We start from the raw sequence: 5,992 nt of genomic DNA, 5'->3' as shown, positions 1-5,992 counted from the left end.
ATAACATTGTTGCCTTCAATATTTCAACCAACTTCATCAACAACCAAGCCTAATAAAGACTATCCCATCTTGGGATACATCAAACCTGTCACAAGTGCTTAGAACATCTTTACACTTATCATGCTAGGGTCTCTAGATTGCATATCTAAAATCTTTGTCATAATCCAGGGTTTCTTCCAAACTCTAACCTCATAATATCCATCAAACCCTAATAATCAGATTCCCTAGGGTTTCCTTCAAACCCAAGTATTCTTTTAGGTCTCCACCATCTTCTCTTGTTTCCATCAAAGGTGTCTTCATAGGGTGATCTCAATGGTTTTCCTTCAAAACAACTCTGATACCATGTTAATTTTTCTTAGGGTTATACTGTTATTTGCTTTAGATAATTGCATTTCTTTATTTACACATTAAATTCACCCCATAGCATGAGATCATTATTTAGATTTACAACATTATGAAGCAATATGTGCAATTATATAGAAAGAACAACATCATCATCAATGCAACAAAACATAAATAAACAAAAGAAGAAAAGCATTCGCACATAGAGACACTAGGATTGGTCGGAGACTAGGGCAAAACCCACTGTGGGGAAAACCCTTTCAAAATTTTCTTCTTATTAGATTTTCATTGAATGATTCAGCTAAAGAGAGTACAATGATCCATATATTCAAGCATAATCCTATCCAACAAAATAAACTAAACAACATCATGAGATGAACCCAAAAAAGCCAATAATATAAACCCTAATTGAGAAGCCTATGTTTAACTATCATTGTTTGTGGTAAACTGTCGAACTCTGAGGTCAACTAGTGAAATATTCAGTCAACTAAAAAATTCAAACCCTAGGTCTCTACCACACGGAGAGAATGTCATGCGTACAGTTGAAACCATTCAACCACACGGAGAGAGTGTCATGTGTGTGGTTGAAACCCTTCAACTGCACACATAGGCTTGCATGCTTGTGGTTATAGCCAAAATTTGCTTGTGACAAGCCTGCGGTTGTGACCCAAAAACCTTAGACACGTGTGAGATCTTTGGACCCTGCAATTTTAGAATTGTGTGAGCCAATATCCACGAACTACCATACCTGGGCGAGCAAAATCCAAAAAAGAGAATAGAAGAATGCTTCATGATGATATCCAAATGAGGTTGAGGTCACTTGAATTTATAGACTTCCAAGAGTGTCCAATTTTCCTTAGGGCTGACCTAATCAAATGTGCATTTGTGGGATTTAATTCAAAAATACACTTTCAATTGTCCAAATTGAGTGCTTCAATAGCCAAAATTGGTCTTCTTGAAAAGGTGAATCTTGTCCCATAGTTGGAATTTGTCAATGTGCTTCCAAATTAATAGTCCATGAAATGTAGGATGATGAAATTCCTCCTTTGTGATAAGAGTAACCTCATTTTTGTTGCTTCTAGATTATTCTTCAATAAATAGACTTATGTTATGCTTCTTTCAATCTTCAATTGCTAAACTTTGGTAGCATCACTAGACTTGGTGCTTAAAAACAAAATATCGTGCTGAAGAGACTTCTATGATGCTTTCATAATGACCTTGACTCTGTTATTGCTTTGTTTATATTGTAGTCCTTGCTTGTTAAATAACTGCTTCAAAATCTTCATGATGAAATTAACATCTTCAACTGCTATGGTAATTGTAGAATACTTGTGACTGTGGAACAATGTGTAGACAATTTTTGATGACCCAAACTCTCCTAGACTACATACTTTCTTTGTGATTTCAAACTTGCGAATTTCAAAAGAAACTTCCATCCTTCTAATGTAACACCAATTTTGTGTAGACTCTATTTCTTCAAATTTTATATGCTTCTTCAATGACTCTATAATTTGCAAATCTCAAGAATCTTATATACAAATGTAATTGTAACTGCTTGTCTAACTATCATAAAAATGAAAACAATTTGCTTGTAAACCTGGTATTTTTCAATTTATTAAGTAGTAAAGGTCCTTGTTGTCTTCAGTCTTCAGTTTCTTCTCAACTTCTTCATCTTCTGCAATATGAGCTTCACTTCTCCCTTTCCTCTTGTTAGTATTCTTGTTCTTAGGATCTTTAGGACATCTCTTTTATAATGCCCAAACTCACTGCAACCAAAGCATTGCACTTTAGACATGTCTCGGTTTCTACATGGTTGATTGTTGTTGTTCTTGTCATTGTATCTATGATGAAGTTCAAATATTCCAAACTTCTTCCTTGATCTAGTAGAAAAAGCTTGATCATTTTCATTATTGGGTTTTGTGACATCCTTGTATTTTAACCTTGCTTCTTCTAGAACAAATTGTGCCCAAGGTTCTTCAAATGTTGGAGTTTATTTTCTTGCATAAACACTACTTACAAAACCACTCCAATTTGGAAGTAGGGCATTGACTACGGAAGTGATTACTTCAAAATTACGTATGACTTCTCCAAGTCCTTGAAGTTGATCCTTCAATTTTGATATTTTCATAAGGTATGAGGCCACATCTTCATCTTTTGATATCCTTGTTCTATAAAGTCGATTCATTAAAGATATTTTATGACCTATAGCTTTGACATAATATATTTTGACCAATTTGTCATAGACTTCTTTGGATGTGGACAAATTTGAAACAAAAGAGATGAGGTGATCCTTGATTGACTCAAAGATGATTCTTGTCTGGTTCTAGACCTTTCCCTAGAAAGAAATCCATGACTGCATTTTCTATGAGAACCAAATCAATTATTTTCTTTGAAGCCTTGAAATTAGAGGCTTCATAAGGCTTGTTCCCTTCCTTACAAATAGATATCATTTGACTAGGAGGTTGAGACATAGAATGTAGTAAAGTACTTACTTGTCGAAGGAGAGTAGGTTGTTATAAGAGTGCTCCAAGAATGTTGATGATGCTTCCAAGGGTCTCCAAAGATATTCTTGAGTGATGGTTGCTATAGTGACGTCTCCAAGGATAGTTGTTATAATAATGTCTTTTAGCTTCTATGATGACTAGAATCTTTAATGATGGGTGATGAATTAACAAGATTTTGTCAATATTTTCAAGGGCCTTTAATGATATCTTCAAGAGAGAGATAGTTATTACAATGGTCTTCTTTAAGAGTGAAAATTGGTGATGATCCTTGTGTCTTCTTATTTTTCCTACAAGAATATCTTCAAATATAGATGCTACAAATGGTGTCCTCCAAAGTAGCGGATGTAAGTGTGTGAGATAATTGTTCTAGAAGTGTCTTCAAATGTGCCAACAAAATGTGATCTTCAAGCTTCATTTTCTTCACCTTAGCTCTGATTCCATGTTGAGAAATCAAGATGCTTGTAGATTAGGCTAGATTTCTCCTAACTTGATAATTACTTGTGAATTTTTGTTGGCTTCTTATTAAATTTATATTCTCTTCATCAAGCAATTACTAAAATGTAGAAAACATGAATATCACAAGAGACAAAGAACATAAGAAATTAGGCTCCAATCTAGGGGAAAAAGCCACAAGGGGGAAACCCAAGAAATCCTCTTCCTATAGAATCATATCAGAGTGGGATATCCAAGACCTAATACCAAGACCAAGACTTCCACAAAGATCCTAAGTCATCCCTCCTCCAAGTCTTCTTCCAATAAGTCAAAGTCGATAAATTCAACATTGGTCAAACTTCGGAAATTCTGGTAAAACTACATAAAATTTTGGTCCTGCAATGAAGACAGAATTTTGCCCCTGTAACAGATCTGTAAAACCATAGAAAAACTCGCACATGTGGACAGATTAGGGCAGAAAACACATATTTCTCTCTCCTTTGACTTTCATTGATTTTCTTGCACGGAAATCCATGTGATGATTTAGTGAGTGAATGAGGTCGAACTGCCTTTTATTCATACATGTTCAGGAGTTCAAATATCTGCCTCTTTAATATGACTTGTCCTCGGAAGTACGAATTGGTCTGTGCATGAAATTTTACTCAAGATCAAATAATTTTATTTTCTTACAAGAAGTCCAAATGGGACTTTGACTCAATCACATTTCTTTGACTCATAATAAATTTTATTTTTTACTCAATTGACCTTATAAGCCTGAAGAACATGCTTTGAATAAAAATAAAATAATAATAATTAAATATAATAAATACATCATCACTACATTTGAATTAAATTATGAATATCGACACTAGTTACATTTCCAACAGTCTTGGCAGTCAATCTAAATCGAATTACCTTGAGCACTGGTGGAAGGTTTTTGTTGTTTACCCATTGGGTAAATTCATCAAGGCTAAGAACCTTATGGTTTTCAGGCCATGTTTTTGGACTGTGGTTACACGCATCTGGGAGCTAGCCATCAAGGGTTATGAGACAAAAAATTGGTGTTAGGGCACAAAATTCCCTTGAAAATTAAAATCCAAAAGGATGAATATTAAAGTGGCCTAAAATCAACTATATGACAGCGTGAAATGTTAATGTTCCCGTGCATAATAGAGAGAAGTAGTTTTTGTCATCACAGAGATGAACATAGAACTCGATCTGGATGTAGAAAAGAAAATGGAATGACATGCAAAAGTTAAAGATTGCAGACTTGAAGCTGAATGAATTAAATCAGTGAATTAAAGGGAAGAAAGGTTGTTGCAGAAGACAATGAGCAGATGTAAGAATTAATCATTTGTTTTATAAATATTTTAATGGTCATGGATTTGAGTATGAAAATGAATGAAAAAAGGATCTGAGTGGCTACAACAGGTTGGTTCATGTAAAGATTAGGGGGTTGGTGACTACAAATAATGGGAGTTGGTGCTTCCAGAAAGTTGGTGCTTACAAAGAAAAGGGGGTTGCAGCCTCCTATAGGTTAGTTCCTACATAATTTGATGTAATCTAAATTTGGAGCTTAAATTTACATCATAATCAAAAAGAATTTGTGGTTTTATCCGTGTGGTTTTTCACATTAATTCCATGTGTTCAACATCTTATGTGATTGGTCCATTGCTTAGTTGTTGATTATATTTGATTGATTAAATAATTGTGAAAATTTGTACAATATTGATTCACCCCTCTCAGTACTGCTGTGATTCCCAACAAATGGTATTAGAGTAGGTTCCTTCATGAACAATTTAACCATTGGAAGGTAGATCTGATGGGAATCAATGGCTAGTCAGGATGTCTTTTCTCAAACAAAGCACCAATATTTAATTGAGAAAATTATGTATTCTGGAAGATAATGATGGAAGCTCACCTAATGTCTCTTGGTTTTGATGTATGGACATATGTTGAAGTCGAATATATAGTTCCAAAAACTCCTCCAATGGATCCAGATGAAAGAAAGGTCTTCTCAAACAATGCAAAGGTTAGGATTGCAATCACATTTAGTCTTAATCAATCTGAACTTGTTAAGGTAATGCATTGTAAATATGCTAAGGAGGTCTAGGATAAGCTCAAGAAAAACTACGAAGGAGATGCTAAGGTAAGAAAGTTAAAATTCAAAGACAGAGAATGAGGTTTGAAAGTCTAAAGATGAATGAGGATGAAAGTATTGCAGAATTCTCTCTCAGATTGGATGAAGTAGCTAACACCTTTAGTAGTTTTAATGAAGAATTTTGATGAATAATTTATGGTTTAGAAAGTATTAAGATATCTTCCCATGAGATTCAATGCCAATATCTCCTCCATTGAGGAGATCCAAGGTCTGAGCACTCTCACAATGGAAGTACTACATGGAAATCTCATAGCGTATGAAAGGAGGAGAGGAAAAGAGAAGTAAAAACCAAAGGAGATTACCTTCAAAGCCTCAAAGAAGTCTAAAGAACATCAATATTTCTCTAGTCATGAGTCAAATAGGGAGATGGATCAACTTGTGAAGCAGTTAAAAAGAGGATCTGGAAAATATAATGGTAATTTTCCCCTCAAATGTTTTGATTGTGGAAAAATTGGTCACTTTGCTTCAAAATGGCTTTATCCTAAAGTAGAAATGAAAGAAAAAGAAAAATATCAAAAGGGTAGAAGTAAATATCATAAATATCAGAAGGGAA

This window comes from Pinus tabuliformis, chromosome 6 (assembly GCF_031772625.1).
Source record: "Pinus tabuliformis cultivar Carrire ecotype Pingquan chromosome 6, CPIR1, whole genome shotgun sequence".
NCBI classification, from domain to species: Eukaryota; Viridiplantae; Streptophyta; class Pinopsida; order Pinales; family Pinaceae; genus Pinus; species Pinus tabuliformis.
This window is presented reverse-complemented; position numbering follows the sequence as displayed.